Raw genomic sequence first — 25908 nt, 5'->3', positions numbered from 1 at the left:
TTCAACACCAAGCCACGTCCAGACATTAAAGAAACACCATTGCCTGTGCATGATAAGGAACTATTTGTAGATGGTTCATGTCTGAGACATGAACAAGGAGGCCTGAGTGCTGCCTATGCGGTAGTCTCCTTAACAAAAATTGAGGAAGCAGGTTATCTATATCACATAAAGTCTGCACAAGTAGCCGAATTGATTGCTATGATAAAAGCTTGCCAAATTGGGAAGAACATACGCATAACAGTGTATACTGACAGTCAGTACTGTTATGGGGTTGTGCATGACTTCGGCCAGTTGTGGCTACTGAGGGAGTTCCTGACTTCATCAGGTACCCCTATTCGAAATGGAAAAGTTGTTCAAGACCTTTTAGAGGCAATCCAGTTACCAAAGGAACTGGCAGTGGTAAAATGTGTTGCTCATAAGAAGAGCATGGACACTGTATCACTGGGAAATGATTTTGCTGATCGAGTGGCCCAATGGTGCGCCAGAGATCGGTATATCATAAATCCAAAACGAGGGGGGCCCGGAACCAGCTGCCAACTTCAGGTGTTTGAAGAAGTGCCTACATGGGAGGAAGTGAAAGAGTGGCAGCAGGCGGCACCTTGGCAAGAGAGAGAGAAGTGGAAGGAAGATGGGTGTCGACCAAGACGTGTGGATGGTGTCATCTTGGGCCCAACTGGTATGCCTGTGTTACCTAGACACTTACTTAGCACAATGGCGAGGTTGATACATGAAGGATCACACATTGGTAGGGACGCCATGATTCTAGTGTTCCAACAGACTTGGTACAGTAAAAAGTTCAGGAAAGTAGCAGAGTCCCTCTGCCAGAGGTGCCTGCCATGTCAAAAGATGAACCCAGGGAAGAAGACTGTGGTGGAACTGGGGAAAATTGGGAGGTCCGGGGGTCCCTTTGTGAGAATACAGGTTGATTTCATCACCATGCCCCGTTGTGAAGGGAAGCGATATGTCCTTGTCATGGTCTGTTTATTTTCAAAGTGGGTGGAAGCTTTCCCTACTCCCCAAAATGACGCAAAAACAGTAGCTAAGTGTTTATTGAAAGAACTGATACCTAGGTTCGGGGTTCCAGTCACTATTGAATCAGATCAAGGCTCACATTTTCATAATGAAGTGATCGACGAACTCTGTAAGGCCTTTGGAATTTCACAAAAGCTTCACTGTGCCTACCGTCCAGAGGCTTCTGGAGTAGTGGAACAAATAAATGGAACTATTAAAAACAGACTAGCAAAACTGTGTGATGCATCTAAATTGACCTGGGTGAAGGCCCTGCCCCTGGTCCTGATGGGACTCAGAAGTGTTCCTGACCGCAAGACAGGCCTAAGTCCCCATGAAATCATTATGGGAAGAGTGATGAGACAAGCATGGGTGCCTGGAAGCAAACTGTTGAGTATTACTGATGATTTGGTGCTTGAATACTGCAAGAGATTGGGTGACCAAGTGCGTTCTATCTCTCGCCAGATCGGAGAAGACGCCATCCTCAATCCAACGACTCCCCTCCACAAACTGGTCCCGGGGGACTGGGTGAAGATAAAGAAACATACTCGGAAGAGCTGCCTGGAGCCAAGGTGGGGAGAGAAACGTCAGGTGATCCTGGTAACTACCACAGCAGTAAAGTGTGCAGGGGTTCCACGCTGGGTACACGCCAGCCACACCCAGAAGGTATTACCAGACGAGGAGCCTGAAGAAGAAGGACGTCCAGCAGAGGACTCTGCAGGAGCCAGACCAGAAGTAGCTGACGACGTACAGCCCAGTACCAGTCGAGCTGCAGAATCAGCAGATGTTGGCCCAAGAATAGTTGATAACGAACTACCAGGAGCCCAGCCTGCTGAAGGGGTCCAAGAAGCTGAGCCAGAAGTAGCTGAAGACGAGCTGCCGAGCATATGGCCAGAGGAGTGGATTCCATTGATTGATCTCACTGAAGACCCCATTCGAACAAGTGAGCGACTTTGGGAAGGTAGAGAGTGGACTAGAGAGGAAAAGCAAGGCACAGGCGAAGAACCTCAGAATCTTGAGATTCACATCAAAACTGAGGAAGGAGAAGGTCAGACAGGGACAGAACAAGTGAAGGATACAGAACAAGTGATTGATACTCCTCCACTGACTCCTGATATCGGGAAGGGACAGACTAGACATAGCGTAATAGTTCGAGCAGAAGAAAGTCCAGAGATCGAAGTGCTTGAACAGGATCAGATAGGATTAGAAGAACGTGTTCAGGAAACAGAAACAGAGACATTTGAAAAGCAAAAACAAAATTCTCCTGAACAAGGCCAGATTAGTAACCAGGCAGAAGAAATAGATGCTAGCCCTGGAAATAGTCAGATAGAAGAGGAAGAAACTGAAACAGAATCGCCACAAACTAATGAAAACAAAAGGGCAAGAGAAGAAAACGAAGTCCAAGTACCAACTAAAAGACACAAGAAAAGAAAGCACATTGAGCCTGGATACATAAAGAAATTGAGACTGAGAATAAAAACGGTAGAAGAAAAACGTGCAGAAGAAAGGAGAAGTGCTCGCATAGCAGGACAACCAGAAGACACTTCCAAAAGAAGGAGTGATCGAATAAAGAGACAAAACAAAAAGTACAAGTCACCTGAATGGACACTTGTGTTGGAAGAATTTGAAGATCTTGATCTAACTGACGAGAGCGACGGAGAACCCGTCCCTGAGTACTCTGCCGAAGAAGAAGACGAGCCACCGTGAATTTGCACAAAGTAAGCTACTGGTGTAAAGACACAAAGAGGGGTCGAGAAACTTCTTCTGAGCCAAAATGTCTGATTCAAACGTGAATGGTAGACCTAGTTGCAGTCGTTGCAAAACATGCTGCAAGGTATGTGTATGTAGTATAGTTATACTGATATTACTCTGGATAGGACTAACAGTGTTCATTCCCTTTGCTGTAAGCAAAAATACTAATATTGTCCCTACCGAAATTGTAAATACTGACAGTGAGGAGCTGACAACACAGAGTGTAGCCAGACATGAGAGAGCACTGAGACAAACAAAACAAGACTTAGAAGCATCAGATGAGGGAGAACTACATTATCATGGAATTAAAAATAAGACGCGCTTAAATGTTTTCGCAAACTTGTTAATACACTATGTAGAGACTATGGAAATTGAAGATTGCTATGTCTGCATGAAGCTACCTACCTCTGTAGCTGAAGGCATGACATACCATCACTTGCCGCTGACATACGGAATCTCCTGTAGCATTTTAGCTAGTTTATTTTACAAAAGAGGACCGTTACAATACTATTACTCTAATAATGATGTGATCTTTTCTGAGCTTCCTATACGTGGGAACTTGAATCCTGTACTTACCAAAAGCGACGTAATACGATATATGGGAGACTACTTTCTGACTATTGGTGATATTGACATAGGTGACGCACACAGAGATAACTTGACTTGTTCTTTGCGTGAGCAGGAAAAGATGTTCCTGAACATGGCAGAGAAAAGGAGAATTAAAATACAAAAGAAAGCAAATGACGAAAGTCAGAAAAGACCAAGGTGGGCAGAGAACATGGAAGGCACCTCAACTGGTGGGGCGGGTCCTGCTCTGTTGCTGGATTTTGAAAAGAAAGGCAAGCTATGTCTTCACCGCGAGAAGACTAGCTATTATAATAACATTTTCATTGGTTCCAGTGAATGCGAACATAATTACAAGGTAATTGGAGGTTGGGGTTTCAAAAATGGGTCAGAGCCTGTGTTTCCTGGAATTTATTATATTTGTGGGGACAAGGCTTATTTCAAATTGCCGGATCACTGGTATGGAAGTTGCTATTTTGGCATTGTCTTCCCGAAAATATACCATGTGAATGGAGTTGCTGGAAGCAGTGAAAATACTAATGGCTTAGTGCGTAGTAAAAGAGAAAGCGTAGGTGAAATTATGGGTAGTATTTTCAGTGCACTGATACCTGGAGTGGGAGTGGTTCTGAACACTCACAGAATTTGTAAATTGTCCACTATAGTGGATGCGTTGTCTACTGACACAGCTCATGGATTCCTGCTGGTCAATACCGAAATGGTTGCGATCAGATCAATGGTTTTGCAGAACAGACTTGCTCTTGATACCCTATTAGCAAAAGAGGGCGGAGTCTGCCGGATGTTGAAGGCGCAACATTGTTGCACTTATATTCCGGACTAAAGTGTGCAGCTCAAAAGATATGTGAAAAACATTACTAATTTGGAAAGGGAACTCAAACCACTCGAGGTTGACAGTGCCTGGAAGAGACTGGTAGATGGTCTCTCAAATGTAGGTCATTGGTTTGCTAGCATAGGTAAAAGCTTATTGTTTAAGACACTGATGCCAATTGGAATTATAGGTCTTATCCTATTTTTCATATTTGCCTGTTGCAAATGTCGCAAACACACCGGAAAGCATCAAGTGAATGCCAGAGGAGTGAAACGAAGTGTGGATGAGCTTGAATTAGAGGAAATGAATAATCAGATATACAAAAGGGTGAAGAATTCTCACCCTACTAAAGATGAGAAAGAAAAGTTGAGCAAATTGTTGGAAGAGATAGAGATGTATAAGGTGTGAGAAGTTGGCATCTGGTTCCATTTTTTTGTGATGATAGTAAATATCATCAAAGAGGGGATTGATGAAGCAAAGCTTCGCATATTTTTGCGACTTGCCGAATTCATGAACCTCGTCTATGTGTAATCCAGTAATAAGTTGTACGTCTTACTAACGTTTATTCTATGTTTAAACGAGGTTTCCCGACGCTTGCCTATGTGTTTTACTAAAATAATTAACTCGAGTATTTTAAAATGGCCGCTGCTTGGAAGTAAGTGTCTGCGCATGCGTCAGTCACACTCACGTGTCCTGATGTGTTTGCAGAGTTGGAGGGAAATAGATGCGCATGCGTAATACATAGCTTTGCCAGTAACGTGGTACTGCTCGTGCCACTGCTCTTGTGCTTGTTTTTATGTAGCTAACATTTAGACTGCATAAGTATATTTCTTAGTGATAAGTTGAAAGTACAAACTCTGTGATGTGTTTTCATAATGTTATTTCTATGTATTAATTTGTTCTCGCTTACTTTTCATGTACCGCGGGGAATGGGGGTCTGACTGAACTGAATGCCATCTTGGAGGGCCTTTCTGCGCATGCTCCTCCATCTGGGGAACTGACAGCCTTGACTGGTGGAACTTGGCCAGCTGGCAGAGATGGGCAAGATGCTCCTGAGAACTGACCTGAAAACCCAGGAAAATGGAGCCATGTGTCCCTACTCGGCAACAATGTTAATTGTCAATTGTATTTCTCTGCAGTTTCTCATGGGAACCCCAATCTTGCTAGGCGGTACCCAAAGATGCAAATTAGGCATCCAAATAGTGTGTTATGATTGGTGTGTTACCCAAAGCCTACCTTAGGACCAATCCAAATTGAGGGATTCTGACACTTTGCAACATTGGGGGGTGGTACACCGTCCTCAAACTGTATATCTACCCTGGGTTCACCTAGGGAAATTGTCCGACTTGTCTGGTTTAGCTGACCTGTCACTGACCCATCATACTCAATAGGTGACTGGAGATACAGAGCGCTGCGGAGCACTCTGTCCGAAATTGACCATAGACTAAGGTTCTACTGAACCTTAAAGTGCTGGCGAAGCACTTTGCTGGGAGTTTGCTGATCCAATCGGGGTCTTGATCGATAGCTGCAGAGAGGGTGGAGCGCAGGCGTTGCTTCCAAACTGCGGGTGTGGTCCTGTCCTGAGCGGTCCTGTCCTGAGGGTTTGCTGTCCTGTCCTGAGGGTCCTGTCCTGATTCCTAATCTGAGGGTATCCTGTCCTGTCCGGGGTGTCCATTCTGCACCTGCTGTCCTTTGAGGGGTATCCTCCTTGAGGGTTTCCTGTCCTTAACTGACCCGTGGCCAGGGTTTGGTTTTCACACCAGTCTAGGTAAATATTGCTCTAAATTCTTTGAACTTGCACCTTCCTAATTTTCTGTCTTTTGCTTTAATAAAGACACACCTTTGCACATGTTGATTTTTCCATGCTTTTGCCGCAACTATTGAAACGTAAAGTCAATTGCATATTTTCTTAACTTGATCCTATGTTATCCTACCTTTTAGAAATCATATTTTGCATTGCAGTTTGTCATTTTCTGATATGGTCTAGAACGGCCTTACTTAAACTATCTAAAGAAGTTTTACCTTAAATGCATAGCGTTTCTTGTTGCATCTCATATTAGTATTTTCATGATTACCCTGACTTTATTTCTCTATAGTTATGTACTTTTCATTATCTTGGTTATTGATTGTCTCATTCTTGTAAACTTAATGCTCAACGAAAACGAACTTTAGATAAAGCTTTTAAAACTTCCAGTTGTCCGTGGTCATTTACAAACAGTATTGAATGTCATTTGGGGTTGGTATTTTGCTGCCTTTCCTTTTACAGCTAGCTCCCTGATCCGTTGAGGTCATAGGTACCCGTGTCGGTGGATGGTAAGTCGGGTACGCTGAGTAATAACGGTAGGAAACACACACAAATTGGTAGAGCCCGTGAAGTCGCCCGATCAATGTATATGGTAAATTGAAAGTATATGGGCCCTGAAGCCGGAAACGGCGAAATTATTGGCTGGGTGACCTCACGCGCTCTATCACTACCATATAGCAGACAGTCATGAGCCCCTTGCTGGCAATTATGTGCGGGTGCTGAGCACCAGAAAGCACCGGCACAAATTAAGCACTGGTCGTGACCATCCGTGACTGCCCGCGTTGAGAAATCTCGCTGGGAGGCGGCCTAGCGTTGGATTTTCCTCGCTCGAGTTCGTCAACTTAAAATATACAAAGGAGGAAAAAACTCTGCTCCAGAACTCCATGTGCTACGCGGAGTTCAGAAAACTCTGTAATCTCCTCGAATGGAGTTCAACACCCAGGTGTACGTACAATATTAAGTACAGCGCATGTCTGCCCTTTCCCTACCACACAGCGCAGCGCAGCCAGGTGACTGGCTGCGCTGAATGATTTTATTAAATATGCCCCTTTGTGTCTTCCTGACTGTGAGTCACATGCAATTTGGGATTAACTGAAAAAAAAAAATTAACTGAAAAACATCCCCCAAAACTTTCAGCGGCATATTATCAAGGGTGGCGATAGGAAATTATCGCCGCTTTAGTGGCCGATTTCGGCCGCTAAGCGGCGATAATTCTATCGCCCTATTAGCAAGCTGTCGCAAACAGCCGTTAGCGACAGTTTGTAGGCGATAGCGAGAGGGTTGGGGCCCACTTTGCATTTTAGCGATATTTATCGCTAATGACATGCAAAGTGGGCGTACCCAACCTGTTAGCAACTGAAAGCAGCCGCTAACGTCTTTATCGCCTATTAGCAATGCAGGCGTAGCGATGGAAATATTCACACTAAACGCGAATATCTCCAAAAACTAACGCCTGCTCAGACCAGTTCTTAACCTGTATATCCAATGGGAGGTGGATATAACGGTAAGACCCTGTTAGCGATAATGCGTGAATATCGCTCTATTCTCAGCGATATTCACGGATTTCGCCGCTATCGCCTGGAATTTTATCGCTTTTGAGATAAATGTTGCTAATAGCACGTTATCTCAGCGATAAAATCCGGTGATGCGCAGCGATAACGAAAATTGCCGCTAAGCTTACATCGCTATTTGTTGATAATATGCCCCTCAGTTCTTTGCCTTTTTTTCCTCTCATTCCAACACATGATCAAGTACTGACACACACCCAAGTAAGAGCCCACCTCACCCACAATGCATTCCTCTCCCACCTCCTCCAAACCACATGGACTAATACCTCTTAAAACTCCCCACAGAAACTCCATACAAGGCCGCGTCCTGCGAAGGGGTCGAAACATGTCGACACCTAGAAGAGCAAAGGAATCAGGCTGAAACATCACCAAAGACCTGCTGATTACCCTGCACTTTAAGTTACACGTGCACGCGTGTTCACTGCCTTTGTTGTGTCATGCATTGTTGCGAGCATGTTTGTTGTACACTGTTGAACACATCTCAAATGATATCATTATTTAAAAATGTGCTCCGACCTATTGTCTAACATAAGAATATAAACTAAATAATTGAGAAAGTGCACTTGTGCAATTTATTTATAAGAACATTTCACAAAATTCCTTTATTGATAGTGATATTAGCACTATCGTGTGCTGGGAGTGAGCAGTTGTGCAAACCTGCCTGGTGATAAGGGTACCAATGAAATTCCAGCATCCTAACACCCCCCCCCCCCCACACATGGGCGAGCTTCCTCCCAGGACTCCTGGCCCTGCACACACCCTCCCCTCTTCCCAACAAAGGCCCCCAGGGCTCCTCTTGGTGGCGATGGCCGCAGTTTATTGACACTTTGCCCTGCTGGCCATAAATTGTCACAAAGCCATTGTTCATTTATATGATCAGAGTCTGCAAAATTCTTGTACATGAGCAAAATTAAGTCCCAGTGCTCCTCTGATGTTCAGCAGGAACATGTCCCCCCCCCCCCCGGATCGCAGAGAAGTGAGCCCTGTCCCCGTGCAGCAGCCAGAGTCCTGTTCATGAGGCACTGCCTGACAACTCCCCAACCCATGCTCCTGGAGAATTTGGACAGGGCTCACTTCTCTGCGATCCGAGGGGGACTCTGCTGCCCTTCATCCAACCTTCCAGGGCACGCGTGTACAGATTCACACACTCCCTCCAAGTCTCAGACTCTCTCTTCTTGGAGTTTCTAAACTGCAGTCTGTACTGCTCTGGAGTAAGGCCATACCTCAGACATAGGGCCTCCTTCATATTGGGGTAGGTCATGGCACCTGCCAACTCTAAGGGCTCTAGAGCTCTCCTCCCAGAAGCCTCAAAACGTTTCCACAGGCCCGCCCCCCAATGCTTTTCACCATTCCTTCTCAAAGCAATCTCATACGAGGTGAACCAGGCATTAAGCATGGGTGTAAAATCTGTTCTACTCGTGGAATTAGCGAATTTTTGACAAATTCACGTTCCGCGAATCGCGTGAATTTGTCAAGACATTCGCAATTCGCAAGGTTGCGTTTTTTTTGCTCGGTCGCGAGACTTTTTGTCTGCGAGCACGCAAAAACGGACGCGGACACGCAATTGCACAACGCGAGCATGCAACTAGCCCATGTACGACCGCATGGGTAACCTCGGGGTAGCCGCGCTGAAAAAATCCCGCAAACACACAAAAAGCACCGCGAACACGCAAAAGGCCCTGCGAACACGCAAAAAGTCCCGCGAACACGCAAAAAAATTTCACGGATTTTGCGGACCGCGAATTTGCTTTCGTGCGAATTCGCGTACCGCAAATTTGCAAATTTCGCACATCCTTACCAGGCATAGATATCCTCACTCCTATTATAATTCTGTACCCAATCCTTGGGGATGTATACCTTACCCCCCTGCACTGGCTGAGCGCTGCCACCATTTGAACCGGACTCCGCCTGCTTGGCCTTGATATCCGGCTCCCTCATGCTCAACTCTTGAGCCAGAAGCAATCTTTTTTCTTCCAGGGCACGAGCACTCTCGCTCTCCTCTGCCTCTTTCTCTACTTCCAATTGCTTCATTTTTATCCTCATGACTTCCAATCCATGGTCTCTCACTCTTTCATTCTCCTCTAACTCTTCGGTGGTGAAGCCCCTCCCGGCACGGTTGCTGCCAGGGCTTGAGCTTGGTCTGCTCACGGGCAGATCTTGGGTTTGAAACCATACCTTCCACTTGCATCGTTTCCATCTTGGGCCTCCCACCAGGCCTTCCAGGCACTCGGCAGCTCAACCTTCCTAGAGCTGCTTTTCACAGGGCAACTAGAATGTTTGCAGAATTGTTTAAGCTCCTTAACCTTGTACGAATACAGATCCTCAATGTCTAACTCCAATTCTGCCCTTTCACTTGCTGCCTTCTGAGACATGATGCTTTTGAAGAGTTAATCAAATATAGAATAAAAATAAAAACACGGTATGTGGCTGCATAGTGGTCGGCACGAGACTAGTGACGTACACCAATTACTGTGGGTCAAGTACAAATACAAGTTCAAATCTTCACTGCTGACCACCAATGACGGCCACACCACGCTCCATCCTGATTCAGTGGAATAGTACATTAAAAATCATTGATAACTAACGAGCATAATAGCGATATCAGTCAGGGTTACAGAGGGGTGTAAAAGAGAGAGAGTGCTCATGACACCAATGTTTGTAACATAATTAAATTTATATTGTTCAAAAAAGGTTTCCTATGTAGTGATGTGTAAAGTATACCCTTGGCGTGTTGGATTTTCAGATCCGGAAAAGCTATGGTGGATTTGCGTAGTGTAGCAGTAAAGGTCAAATGTGTCTGAATGTGGTTGAGGTAGTGCGCGAACTCATGGAAAATCTCTTCATTGCCACTCCAAATGAGGAAAACGTCGTCTATGTACCTATGCCAGCATTTTATGTACGTCGTCTGAGGGTTCAGGCTGCTGAGTGCATAGGTGTGTTCTACGTGGTTCATGTATATATTCGCCAAGTTTGGAGCGAAAACTGCTCCCATGCTGGTACCAGAGCGCTGCTGATAGTAATTACCTCCTGATACAAAGTAGTTGGCTTGCAATGCCACCCGTAGCAGTGAGATTATGAATGAAGTTGGGACACAGAATGGCCGGGGTCTAGTATCTAGCAATGTTTCTATGATTTGAATACTCTTGTTCTGGGGGATGTTAGTGTAGAGTGATGATGGGCCCGATTCACAGAACTAACTTAAGACAAAATCCTAAACTTACTACCATTTTCGTATTCACAGAAGGCACTTACTCATTTCGGTATTCACAGAAGACACTTACTCATTTCGGTATTCACAGAAGACACTTACTCATTTTGGTATTCACAGAAGGCACTTACTCATTTCGGTATTCACAGAAGGCACTCACTCATCGGTATTCACAGAAGGCACTCACTCATCGGTATTCACAGAAGGCACTTACTCATTTTGGTATTCACAGAAGGCATTTACTCATTTTGGTATTCACAGAAGGCACTTACTCATTTTGGTATTCACAGAAGGCACTTACTCTTTTTGGTATTCACAGAAGGCACTTACTCATTCTTGTATTCACAGAAGGCACTTACTCATTTCGGTATTCACAGAAGGCACTTACTCATTTCGGTATTCACAGAAGGCACTTACTCATTTCGGTATTCACAGAAGGCACTTACTCATTTCGGTATTCACAGAAGTTAGGAGTCCTAACTTTAAGACTCCTAAATGCCTTCTGTGAATACCGAAAGTGTTAAAATTAGGATTTTTCTCAATTTAGGAGTAGTAAAGTTAGGACTCCGAACTTTAGGACTTTTAAATGCCTTCTGTGATAACCAAAAGTCTTAAAATTAGGATTTTTCTCAATTCAGTAGTAGTAAAGTTAAGAGTCCTAACTATACTACTCCTAAACTGAGAAAAATCCTATTTTTAAGACTTTCGGTACTCACAGAAGGCATTTAGGACTCCTAAACTTAGCAGTCCTAACTTCTGTGAATACCAAAATGGTAGTAAGTTTAGGATTTTGTCTTAAGTTAGTTCTTTGAATCGGGCCCGATATGTCTAATGTGGCTAGCCAGTCAGTAGTAAGATCATACGGGACCCCATCTACCAGGTTAATCATGTGCATAGTATCACGGACATAGCTATCATGGAGGGGGACAAAATCTTTGATGAAGAAATCGATGTATCTCCCGATGGGTTCCAAGATGGAGCCACAGCCGTATAGGATTGGTCTACCTGGTGGGTTTGTGATGTTCTTATGCACTGTGGGAAGAGTGTACAGAACAGTGGTTCTGGGGTTATCACCCTGAGAAATTCAAATTCTTTCTTGGTCAGGAAGCCATGTTCAAGGCCCTCCCTAGTGATGTGCGTTGTTTAATTGCGAATTTCAGATATTTGTTTGGATATTTCGGCGTCATAGTCTGTTCGTTCCTGAATGACAACGCCACCCCCTTTGTCTGCTGGTTTGAGTATTATCGATGTGTCATGTTTAAGAGCATTGAGTGCTTGTCGTGTGATGTTGTAGGGTGTGAATTGTTTGGTGTTTTTGAGAACGTCTACATTCGTAAGAATAATTTTCTCAAATGTGAGCAGCTCAGGGGGCTTCATCCCATTGGTAGGGTAGAAAGTGGAAGGTGGTCTGAGCCCTGTGACATATTCTTTGTCGTTGAAAAACAGTTTGAGGCAAATTTTTCTAAAGAATTTAAAAAGTTGAGCCTTAAGATTAAAAAAGTTGGTTCTCTCTGTGATCAGGAAAGAGAGACCTTTGCTCAGTAATGATATCTCTGAGGAGGATAGCACATATTTCGACAAGTTGAAGATGAGAATAGTCATCATACGGCCACATGCATCAACGGTTCCGTTTGCGATTCCTAAATTGCGAAAATTAAGGAATCGCAATTTAGAAATCGCAAACAGCAATGCATGAAAAAATCGCAATTTTTTTTGCGATTCGGTATTTTTCCTTAATTGCGATTCACAATTTGCGAATCACAATTAAGGAAAACCCTTCCCTTTGATTCCTATGGGCCAAGAGGCCCATAGGAATCAATGGGAAGGCATTTACAATTTGCGATTTTCAATTTGCGAATCGCAAATTGAAAATGCAATTTCAAGGGTGCAGGGGGTGTCCAAAGAACCCCTCCCTGCACCCCTGAAATTAAACTTAAGTGCAATTTACACACACACACATGTCCCAAGGACATGTGTGTGTGTAAAATGCAACTTTTAAAAATGCATTTTTTTGCAGGTTTGAAGGTTTTCGATAAATTAGCACGAGGTTCAACCTCATGCTAATTTACCCCTTCCAAATTGCCAATTCGCAATTTAAAAATGATCCTGCATTGCATTTCAGAAATCTGAAATTGCGATTTCTTAAATGCAATCGCAATTTTAGAAATCGCAACATGATTGCGATTCCTAAAATTGCAAAATACATGATGCATTCCAATTTTGATAATTGCATTCGCAAAGGGCCGAAAATTGCGATTCGCACCGTTTGCGAATGCAATTATCGTCGATGCATGTGCCCGATAGTGTCATGAGGAGTTCCTAGTATGGTTGGGGACCCATTGGTAATGTTTGTTCCTGGTCTGTCGTTCGCCAGGGTATTGGTGCCAGATCCGCCTTTTGGGTCTCCCGCCCCGGTCTAAAAAACGTTGTCCGGGTTGATTGTCAAAGCGACTAGGGCCGGCTTGCTTATCTGAATCACTTGACCCTCCCAAAGATTCAGAAAAGGTCACTGGCCGGTTTCTTTTGAATCTACCCCAAGTGTACTGCCTGTTCTGAATGGAGATAGGGATAGGCCCTTTCTTTGTTAAATTTTTTTATGTCTTAAGACACTTTGGGCCAGATGTAGGTAATTCCGATTTACCTACTCTTAAATACTGAATCATACCGAATCGGTATTTAAGAGTAGGTAAATTGGAAGGAGGCAGATGTAGGTAATTTTAATTTTACAATTACCAATTCTGTAAGAGTCGGTATTTACTGATTCTGTAAATACCGAATCGGTATTTCCCATTGATTCCTATGGGCCTTGAAGCCCATAGGAATCAATGGGAAATACCAATTCGGTATTTACAGAATCGGTAAATACCGAATCCTGGCAGGGGGAACAGGGTGTCACTTTGACACCCTGTAGCACCCCAAATGCAGGCTTGTGTGTCACATGGCATAGGTGTACATGCACAGATGTGCATGTACACTGGAATTCGGTATTTTACCACCCTAAGGGCTTGTGGCACTGCAAACTGTGCCACCTACATATGGATTAACAGAATCGGTATATTTACCGATTCAGAAAAATACCGAAGTGGTAAATTTACCGAATCTGTAAATTCCGACCCACCTACATGTCAAAAGCCAAATACCGGTCGGTAACGACCGAAATTGGGCCGTTACCGACCGGTATTTGGCTACCTACATCCGGCCCTTTGTCTGCCTTTTTCTTGAGTTGAAACGAGTTGAAATCTTCAATGGATTTGTTGAGTTTCTCTAGCAGTAGTTTTGCCTCGGCTACCCCGTCTCCACCAAATAGTTCTTTTTCCTACTCTTCCATCTCTTTCAGTTCTGCTTTGAGTGTTCTATTGCTGTCTCAACGCCTAGGACCATATAGTGGCGCAAGGCACCTCTGTACACTGAAAAATACACTGCTAAAAGGTCACTGTTTCCAGTACAGTCAGACAGTGTTTGAAGTGGAAGTACAGAAGTGCAGGTACTCTCCCTTTCAACTTAAAGCAGTGCAGGTACTCTGCCTTTCAACTTAAAGAAGGGTGGGTACTCTGCCTTTCAACTTAAAGAAGGGTGGGTACTCTCCCTTTCAACTTAAAGAAGTGCAGGAACTCTCCCTTTCAACTTAAAGAAGTGTGGGTACTCTCCCTTTAAACTTGAAGAAGTGTGGGTACTCTCCCTTTCAACTTAAAGAAGTGTGGGTACTCTCCCTTTCAACTTAAAGAAGTGTGGGTACTCTCCCTTTCAACTTAAAGAAGTGTGGGTACTCTCCCTTTCAGCTTAAAGAAGTGTGGGTACTCTCCCTTTCAACTTAAAGAAGTGTGGGTACTCTCCCTTTCAACTTAAAGAAGTGCAGGTACTCTCCCTTTCAGCTTAAAGAAGTGTGGGTACTCTCCCTTTCAACTTAAAGAAGTGTGGGTACTCTCCCTTTCAGCTTAAAGAAGTGTGGGTACTCTCCCTTTCAACTTAAAGCAGTGTGGGTACTCTGCCTTTCATCTTAAAGAAGTGTGGGTACTCTCCCTTTCAACTTAAAGAAGTGCGGGTACTCTCCCTTTCAACTTAAAGAAGTGCAGGTACTCTCCCTTTCAACTTAAAGAAGTGTGGGTACTCTCCCTTTCAACTTAAAGAAGTGCAGGTACTCTGCCTTTCAACTTAAAGAAGTGTGGGTACTCTCCCTTTCAATTTAAGAAGTGCAGGTACTCTCCTTTTCAACTTAAAGAAGTGCAGGTACTCTCCTTTTCAACTTAAAGAAGTGCAGGTACTCTCCTTTTCAACTTAAAGAAGTGCAGGTACTCTGCCTTTCAACTTAAAGAAGTGTGGGTACTCTCCCTTTCAACTTAAAGAAGTGTGGGTACTATCCCTTTCAACTTAAAGAAGTGTGGGTACTCTCCCTTTCAACTTAAAGACGTGTGGGTACTCTTCCTTTCAACTTAAAGAAGTGTGGGTACTCTTCCTTTCAACTTAAAGAAGTGTGGGTACTCTTCCTTTCAACTTAAAGAAGTGTGGGTACTCTTCCTTTCAACTTAAAGAAGTGTGGGTACTCTCCCTTTCAACTTAAAGAAGTGTGGGTACTCTCCCTTTCAACTTAAAGAAGTGTGGGTACTCTCCTTTTCAACTTAAAGAAGTGTGGGTACTCTCCCTTTCAACTTAAAGAAGTGTGGGTACTCTTCCTTTCAACTTAAAGAAGTGCGGGTACTTTCCCTTTCAATTAAAGACGTGTGGGTACTCTCCCTTTCAACTTAAAGAAGTGTGGGTACTCTTCCTTTCAACTTAAAGAAGTGTGGGTACTCTCCCTTTCAACTTAAAGAAGTGTGGGTACTTTCCCTTTCAATTAAAGACGTGTGGGTACTCTCCCTTTCAACTTAAAGAAGTGTGGGTACTCGCCCTTTCAACTTAAAGACGTGTGGGTACTCTCCCTTTCAACTTAAAGAAGTGTGGGTACTCTTCCTTTCAACTTAAAGAAGTGCGGGTACTTTCCCTTTCAATTAAAGACGTGCGGGTACTTTCCCTTTCAACTTAAAGACGTGCGGATACTCAGTACCGGTAAGCACCGGTCCATTATAAGCACTGCATTCTAGAAGATTTTTTTTGAAGATGTCTGAGCCGCTCTAAATTAGAAAGGCCCCACCTTTTGTAGCAGATTATTAGTTATTTATACCTCCTATCAGAGGCCTCTTCACCCACTTAAAGCACTGGAGACAGGGGGCGACCCCATCAAGCGGTTGATTAGATTACACTCAATACTTAATCAAATGATGCCGGTGGCGGGAGGCGGCCGCTCCCGGATGAAGCTCAGAAAAAATGCTGAGGACAAACACATTGGCCTCAAAATCCACTCAACGTCGGTCAATTAAAGCCTCAGCGCCTCGTTAGCGCCAGAAATCAGAAGTGAGAAGTGAAGGGTCCGATCCGTAGACTCCAGATCATTCGAAACGACGCAGCCCGTCGGGTCTGTGGTGTCCCGCTTCGACACCACATCTCTCCATACCTTCGGCAACTTCACCGGCTGCCGATAGCCAAACGGATTGAATGTAAGGCCTTGACATTCGCATTTCGGGCAGACAAAGGAAGAGAACCGTTCGATTTGAGGCGGAGACTTCGACCCTATCAACAAACCAGGGGGCATATTACCAAGGCAGGCAAAACGAAATTATCGCCGCTTTTGCAGCAGTTTTCGATCTCAATGCGGCGATAATTTTATCGCCCTATTAGCAAGCTGTCGCTAACAGCAGTTAGCGACAGCTTTTAGGCGATAGCGAGCAGTTTGGGGCCCGCTTTGCATGTAAGCGATATTTATCGCTAATGATATGCAAAGTGGGCGTATCCAACCAGTTAGCGACCGAAAGCAGTCGCTAATGTCGCTCTCGCCTATTATCAACGCAGGCGTAGCGATAAAAAAATGTGCGCTAAGCGCAAATATCGCTGAAAACGAACGCCTGCTCAGACCAGGACTTAACCTGTTTATCCAATGGGAGGTGGATATTCAGGTTAAGACCCTATTGGCGTTAATGCCTGAATATTACTGGATTTCCAGCGATATTCATGCATTTCGTTGCTATCGCCGGATATTTTATCCCATTAAAGATAAGCGTTACTAATAGCACGTTATCTCTGCGATGAAATCCGGCGATAAAAAAAATGTCGCTATGCTTCTTTAGCGATAAATATCGGTACTTGTTGATAATATGCCCCGAGTTCTTTAAGGTTTAATAACAAGCGCTTTCTCTCCAATCCCCGGTTTGCAAAAGCTAGTATGGGAGGTAGAACATTCGAGGTGGGTACCACCAAATGCTGCAACAACCTACCTCCCCATCTGCGCATGATGCAGTCAGAACAGGAATTCCGCAAGTCCCTGAAAACCTGGCTCTTTAGCCGAAATGACTAGTTCTGTGCGTTAAAAAAATGTAAAAATGTAAATCCAGTACTTGTATAGCGCACAAATCACCCCCGAAGGTGTATCTCTGCGCTGGGGGCCGTTGGGAAGATTAAGCAAGCTATTGCCCAGAGTCACATGGTGCTGGGCAGACCCCTGCCGCCAGAGCCGCGGATCGAACTGTGAACCCCAGCGTCCAGCGCCAGTCGCCCTGGCCGCTGCGCCACACCTCTCCTGCGTCACCTCTCCATGCCCTCTGTTTGCAACAGCACCGGGACACCCCGTTTGGGGCAGCTGTGCGCTCCACGAATGCCTTTTATTATTATTTTATGAAGGGGAGTGGACACTGGTACCGCCAGGAGCTGCGCGAACCCTAGGCAGCGCCTGTGGACACTTTTAAATTGTAGGCACTAGAAAAGCGTTATTGTATTCACACCTCTGAAGTGGATGTATGACGTTATAACGCATACTATTAGTCCGCAGACCATTACAACGCGACTTTTACTCCGCATACCGTTACAACGCATAGCGCCTTGGGGCGCTGGATAGTGGTAAGTATAATTTACTATTCTAACTCCAGTCCCCGTGGACCCTAGGGAAGGTGTTGGATAGTAAATTATACTTATTCCCTATCCTAGAGCGCCCCCCAGCGCAATGCGTTGTAATGGTATGCGGAGTCAAAGTCGCGTTGTAATGGTAGTGCGGAGTAAAAGATCCGTTGTAACGGGTGTATACCCTCTGAAGTCTGCATCAGAGCGTGGATTATGTGGCAAATGTGTAGCCAGTGGCTGACAGAGGACAGGTCAGTAGTGCAACCACTGCGCTTTATAGTCCACAGGCGTCTTCAAGGCCCTATAGGAGTTCGGTCTTCAGAGACTCCCGGTGCTGGGACGAGCTGCGGTTCATGTCTAATAAAATTTTAAAAGGCGCCTCCCTCATGTTTTTTAAGAAGGACTTTAAGGCCTTTGGTATTTTATGAATCTCACCCTGGGTTCAGGCTCGTGTGTTCTGAATACAAATCTGGATATATTCCGCTCTCCTCACAGAGGGACAGGCCCCTTGCACCACTTTCGCGTCACGTTTCCCATGTTAAAAATGACGCAAAAGTGGCGATAGAGCCTTGTAAATAAGCCCCAGAGTGTTTAAAGCCTCGGCTCCGTGGATCCCAGATCCGAGCGCCCCTCTCCGAACAGGAACAAAATCAAACTACAAAACCTAGAAAAAGAGGAAAGGCACACACCAACACCACAACCTCCATGGGGTTGTCAGAAGAAACCCTAAAAAAGAGGACAGAAGACAGAGCAGGGCCAATCCGGAAAACTCAGTAGTAAAAGAATCCAAACTTCCAACTGAAAGTTAGAACCCGCGACACCAGAGAAACGGCGCAATCCAGAAAACGCAATAATAAAAAGAACCGGAGCTTCAAGGGTTCAGGATAGAACCAGCAACACACCAGGACCATAGAGCCATGGCACAATCCAGAAAAACCCATACTAAGGAACATCTGAGCTTCAAACCACCGGGCATGGGGGGGTTTCACCCCAGTGGGAATCCCACAGTGGTGGTCCTTGAGGAAGCTGGTCGTGTGGTTTGTTTGGGGAGTCACTCCAGCTTCTAGGGGCAGGCAATGGGGCTTCTTTGGGGGGTCACCCCGGTGAGAAGTTCGTAGTGGTGGTTCTTGGGGTGGAGGGTTTCACCCCTTTGGGAATCCTACAGGTCTGGGTCTTTGGGGGGTGGGGGGGGTGACTCCAGGAGGGAGCTTGCAGTGTGGTTTCTTTGGGGTGTCACCCTGGATGAGCAGCCGTCAGTGGGTGTGGGAGGACGGGGGGGGGTGTACGAGGGGGGGGTGGCTCGCATCCTCTCAGGCTGCACGTAAAACCTATTCCATTTGTGGCTGGAAATCAACCCGCTCATTCTCTGCGGTCCCTGTCTGTGTTTCAGTGAAAGCCGTGTGTGAGGGACATAAAAGATGGGGTTCTGTAGAGTGTATCTTCCGGTGAAGCGCCCAGCGCACTGAAGACAGACGAGGCGCTCTACAGTCAGGGTGGAACCAATGTCTTGGGGCCACCCTGAAGCAGAGGGGAGGAGAAAAGACAGAGAGGGAGAAGGGAGAGAAATAAATAGAAAAGGAGAGAAAGGGAGGAGGGGGAGCAAGGGAGAGAGGACAGAGGGAAGATAGGGCGGTGGGAGTGCAGCACAAAGGGCCCGATTCACAGAACTAATTTTGGACAAAATCCTAAACTTACTACTTTTGGTTTTCACAAAAGTTAGGATTTTGTCTTAAATTTGTCTTAAGACAGACTTAAGACAGACTTAAGACAGACTTAAGACAGACTCAGGACAGACTTAAGACAGACTTAAGACAGACTCAGGACAGACTTAAGAAAGACTTAAGACAGACTTAAGACAGACTCAGGACAGACTTAAGACAGACTCAGGACAGACTTAAGACAGACTTAAGAAAGACGCCAAGAGCAACTTCCACAATGGGTTGAAGGCCATCACCGCCTAGATGAAGGACAGATGCCTCACGCTAAAGTCAGACATGACTGAAGTCTTCATCCTGGGCACCACCCCTTCCGTCTGAGGTGACTCCTGGTGGCCCGCAGTTCTCAGAACCCCCCACACTCACGGACCATACAGGAAACCTCAGCATCATCCTGGAGACCTCGTTCTCAATGAACCTCCAAATCAGCCCCTTGTGTCACTTTTGTGACGCAGCAGCGGCGTAAAAATTGTAGCCCATTTACAACGTGACGCATCTAGGGAGATGCGCCGGGTATAATGTATGCAGGGGGGGCGTTCCCATGCAAAAAGCCATGTAGAACTGGTGCAGTGAAATTTACAAGATTTCGCTGCGTCACTATACGCCTTCACTGCATCAAAATCCCTACCCCTGCTCAGACCAGGCGTAAGGATTGACGCAGGGCATTTTACATGGGACCTACTTAAGTTTTCTGGCGCATTGCTGGAGTTGCGTCACTTTTGTTACAAACTCCAACAATGCGTCACTTTTCCTCCAACAGATGCGTCAGAATTTCTGACGCATCTGTAATTCCTTGCGCCATGGTGCACTGAATTGTAAATACAGCGCATCCATGGTGGCGCAAGGACATTTGGAGGTGACACAGATGCGTCACCATGATGATCACGTCAGCTCATCATGAGCACACGAACACTGTGGCTCATGACGAGCTGACCTCGTCATGAGCACGGGGGCGATATGCGCCGCCCCCCCAGCACAGCAGGGGAATTTGCCCAGCTGTGAAGGGGTTAATAAGTGACAACAGTGAGGTAGAGCTCCAGATCCGCTCTAGTCTTACGTGCAGATTGTGTACGCAGGAATAAAAAGAACATATGCAGGTGTTTGGATTCTGGGCTCGCCAAACGTCCGTCAAGGGCCAGTGCGCTAGCCAAGTGCTTAGGGCTGATGCGTTTGAGGAAGCTGCCATACGTGTTACGGGGGAAGGATCAATCCAGAGCAGTGTCCAGCACTGAGTTGAAGTCTCCTCCCAGCAGAATTAAGATCTCGCTCCAGGGTGCGAATACTTGTGTGAGATGACACACGAAGGCGGACTGGTCAACATTTGGAGCATATATAGACCCTATCAGGATGGACGGACCATTTAAAAGGCCTTTCACGAGGACATACCTACCATCTGGATCCATCCTTACTTCCTCTGCTGCAAAAGGGGACCCGTTCTGATCCATATCAGCGACCCCCTGGCCGGAGTGGAGAAATTGGCGCTGAACACCTGCCCCCGCCAACATGGACGAAACCAGGAGGCCTCCAACTGTGTTATGTGCGTCTCTTGTAGGAATGCTATGTTGGTGGCCCAGCGCTGTTGATATGAGTATTTTGAGTATCTCTTTGCTGGGGTATCCACGTGACAACACTAATTTGTGTCATGTGGTTCGATTATGCGCCTGTGTGCCTTGTCCTAGATGCAGATAACTTGTTGATCTGACTGGGGTGCGGCCAATTGAGTGTGCGGATTCCGGGTAATGTTTGCTGTGGTGTGATGCGCCTAAATTAAAATAAAATGGGAGGGATTGAACAAAAAAACCTGTAAAACTTATAAGAGCAGGTCCCAAATGAGGACCCTCCCACACCATATTGCAGTCGCATGCTGCTTCCAACATTGTAAATTTGAGGTAGAGCTGGTTCGTCCAAAGACATGCCTCCTAGAAGCCGGAATCCAAGAGAGGGCCCATGACTGGACCACGTCCTTCTTCTCCGGCAGAACCCAGAGCGTCCACCTCCCACCCTTCCGATCCGAAGCCACTGACATCATCTGCGGCGTCCCCCAGGGCTCATCCCTCAGCCCGACGCTGTTCAACATCTACATGGCCCCCCTCACACAAGTGGCCCGCCATCACGACCTCGACATCATCTCCTACGCCGACGAAACCCAGCTCATCCTGTCCCTCACCAAGGACCCACACATCGCCAAAACCAACCTCCATGAGGGAATGAAGGGCGTCACCGACTGGATGAGGAGCAGCCATCTGAAGCTGAACTCGGACAAGATGGAGATCCTCATCCTCGGGTCCACCCCTTCGGCCTGGGACGACTCCTGGTGGCCGACCACACTGGGAACAGCATCAACACCCACCAACCACGCACGCGTGGTTATGCGTGTCAACATTCCTCTTGTGTATAAAGGGTCAGAGACCGATTAGAGCAGCAGGTGAGGGGAAAGCAGCCTCCTGGTCACAGGAACTACATGGGGATTGCGCTCGAGAAACTCATGGATGCAAAGACCTCCCTCGAGTATTAGAGATAATTTTCGATGACAGATATGTGGTTAAAGCACACTTGCCCAGCCTCGACCGTGCTCTCTAATGTTTTGGGCTGATTAAAACGTTACTGAATTTGAGCTTCAACTCTGGCACCTGCTTTATTTATATCTGTAAGTGCTTCCTGTTGAGGTTGAATTTTTGGCCCACAGGAAGCACTTACAGAGTTAAGGCAGGTGCCCGAGTTGAAGCTCACTTTCTAACCATTTTAGAATGGTGCCGGGAAGCTGCCAGAGTTGCTTACTTGCAAGTTGCAAATCTGGCAGCTTGCCGGTGCCATTCTAAAATGGTTACAAAGTTAGCTTTCTTCAACTCGAGCACCTGCCTTAACTGAAATCCGCCCGCGAGCGGATATGCGGATTTTTCGGCAATTTTGCGAGATTCGCGGATCGCGAAATTGCCAAAAATCCGCAAATTCCGCGAGCGGAACGGATTTTCCGCCCATAGTTATTGCTGAGCTGTAAGCATATGTGGTTTCTGTCTTGGACACTGAGGCAGAGGCCAGACAGCGAGGTCCAAAGCAGTACAGAGGGACGGATGAGCAGACGGTGCTCCTGCACCAGCTGTACTGCATTGGACACTGGAATAACGGGTGGGCCTGCCCAGATTATATCTTCCAGTCCAGATTGAGTGCAATTTCCAGGTTCTTTGGTTTCCCTTGAGGCCCAGGAGCCCGTTGAGGGGATAGGGGCCTCCGTGTGATGTCTCAGTAGGGCCCCAACTCTGTGTCGCCCTTGAAAGCCCGATTCAAAAGGCTCTCCTCTGTGTGACATTCCTTCCCGGATCTTCTCTTCTAATTTTGAGGGGTTTACCTTTGATGTACATCTGCCAACTCCTGGTGTCTGCTGCTTTGGTGGGACTTTCTTGTTTGAATGGGCGTAGTTTGTGTCTATGACCAGCTGGGAGCCCGCGCTTCTAACTGTGGGGACGGATCCTGTAGCAGCCTCGCTGGCCTCGGCTGCGGCTCCACGGGGAGGACAGATGCATTGTGTAGGAGTCTCCCACTTCCGAGGAGGATTCTGGGAAGCTTTGCTGCGTTGTGGTTAACCTACAGGCCTCTGGGAGTCAGTCGGGAGGTATCCTTCACTGAAAGGTCCGAGCCACGGGTAGCAACAATGAGGGACCTTAATATACAATACGGCCCAATTCCCTTCTTGGCGCTGGGCGCACCTTTCAAAAGGTGCACTCGGTGCTAACAAGGAGAGTACGATGTATTAGATTGAACGTGTATCTTTCATTTTAAATGATTTTATTTTATGAGATATAATAAAATATCTGTACAATAAATATTAAAGATAACTGTAATAAAAAAGAGATCAAATCACAGTTCATAATCATGATCTACCATTTATACTAGTATCCTCTTTGAAGCTGGCAGTAAACTACATAAAAAAATGTAGTCAGTCTCCCGTAAATTGGCAATCTTATCAATCAACCAGCACCAGGAAACCTACGGTGTCAGTGCTCTATATAAGAGCCCCTTAGGATAAGATAAGATAAGATCAATCCCATGGCGCTGATGGGGGGTGGGTCGGTCTGCAGTTTAGTCGAAGAGACAGGTCTTGAGGTCCTTCCTGAATTGAGGCAGCGATGGTGATTGCCTGAGATGCCAAGGCAGGGAGTTCCAGGTCTTTGCGGCACCGGAGGAGAAGGATCTTTGTCTGGTCAAGGTCTTACGGATCCGTGGGATAATCTTATGTCGTGAAGCTGTTTCCTCCTGTTTCATTAGTTGGACCCATGTTTACTGTAAAAATTAGGGATTCAGATATTTTTTCGTAAAATATAAAAGTGCCGGACATATGCATAAGATGTGCGGAAGGATTTCATACTTAAATCCACAAAGCAAGCACGCTTTGTTTTGGTAACCAATTTGTATTCGATGCTCCTTCTAATTGAGCGTAAAGAATGTAAAAAAGGCAAAATCGCAAATACTTTCTTAATCAGGTAGGGAGATTATCTCCAGTCAAAGCACCACTTACCGTTTGTTTTGTTGCTCTCTATACATTTCCCATTGGATGCAATATTTAGCCCTCCATTTCTGAGATATCAACATGAGACATTATAAACACACAATCTCATTTTTATAACAACTGGAAGGCCTTGGAGAATGATACGTGATAATAAATGAGATACAATGTGCTCTGACCACGACGGAGAGGTACTGATGAGCCGTCACAGCACACCTGTTAGTTCGATGTGTTTTTTATATGCGTGCACCGAGTCGTTTTATTATTTTTAATTGTAAATCAAACTAGCCCTGAGCGAAGGAATTTTGTATCGCGTCTGCTATTAAAGGAATTTATGATATCAGCTGTAGTCTCCTTTTAACTGTTTTACTCTGTAATTATGTGCTTTTATAGCTACTCACAGCGGAATATAGTTTTACCGACTGACTGACTGGCTGAGCCTTAACCATGAAAGGCAGACATGAGACATCCTTCACTGATGATCTCAAGCCATGGGAGGCAGACACGAGACATCCTTCACTGATGATCCCAAGCCATGGGAGGCAGACATGAGACATCCTTCACTGATGATCGATCCCATGAGAGGCAGACATGAAACATCCTTCACTGATGATCGATCCCAAGCCACGGGAGGCAGACATGAGACATCCTTCACTGATGATCGATCCCAAGCCACGGGAGGCAGACATGAGACATCCTTCACTGATGATCGATCCCAAGCCATGGGAGGCAGACATGAGACATCCTTCACTGATGATCGATCCCAAGTTATAGGAGGTAGACATGAGACATCCTTCAGTGATGATCGATCCCAAGCCATGGGAGGCAGACATGAGACATCCTTCACTGATGATCGATCCCAAGCCATGGGAGGCAGACATGAGACATCCTTCACTGATGATCGATCCCAAGCCATGGGAGGCAGACATGAGACATCCTTCACTGATGATCGATCCCAAGCCACGGGAGGCAGACATGAGACATCCTTCACTGATGATCGATCCCAAGCCATGGGAGGCAGACATGAGACATCCTTCACTGATGATCCCAAGCCATGGGAGACAGACATGAGACATCCTTCACTAATGATCGATCTCAAGCCGTGGGAGGCAGACATGAGACATCCTTCACTGATGATCGGTCTCAAGCCATGGGAGGCACACATGAGACATCCTTCAGTGATGATCGATCCCAAGCCATGGGAGGCAGACATGAGACATCCTTCACTGATGATCGATACCAAGCCATGGGAGGCAGACATGAGACATCCTTCACTGATGATCGATCCCAAGCCATGGGAGGCAGACATGAGACATCCTTCACTGATGATCGATCCCAAGCCATGGGAGGCAGACATGAGACATCCTTCAGTGATGATCGATCCCAAGCCATGGGAGGCAGACATGAGACATCCTTCACTGATGATCGATACCAAGCCATGGGAGGCAGACATGAGACATCCTTCACTGATGATCGATACCAAGCCATGGGAGGCAGACATGAGACATCCTTCACTGATGATCGATCCCAAGTTATAGGAGGTAGACATGAGACATCCTTCAGTGATGATCGATCCCAAGCCATGGGAGGCAGACATGAGACATCCTTCACTGATGATCGGTCTCAAGCCATGGGAGGCAGACATGAGACATCCTTCAGTGATGATCGATCCCAAGCCTTGGGAGGCAGACATGAGACATCCTTCACTGATGATCGATCCCAAGCCTTGGGAGGCAGACATGAGACATCCGTCACTGATGATCGATCCCAAGCCATGGGAGGCAGACATGAGACATCCTTCACTGATGATCCCAAGCCATAGGAGGCGGACATGAGACATCCTTCACTGATGATCCCAAGCCACGGGAGGCAGACATGAGACATCCTTCACTGATCGATCCCAAGCCATGGGAGGCAGACATGAGACATCCTTCACTGATGATCGACCTCAAGCCATGGGAGGCAGACATGAGACATCCTTCACTGTTGATCGATCCCAAGCCATGGGAGGCAGACATGAGACATCCTTCACTGATGA

Source organism: Lissotriton helveticus, chromosome 6 (assembly GCF_964261635.1).
Source record: "Lissotriton helveticus chromosome 6, aLisHel1.1, whole genome shotgun sequence".
NCBI classification, from domain to species: Eukaryota; Metazoa; Chordata; class Amphibia; order Caudata; family Salamandridae; genus Lissotriton; species Lissotriton helveticus.
The sequence above is the reverse complement of the archived record's forward strand: the minus strand, read 5'-3'. Positions refer to the sequence as shown.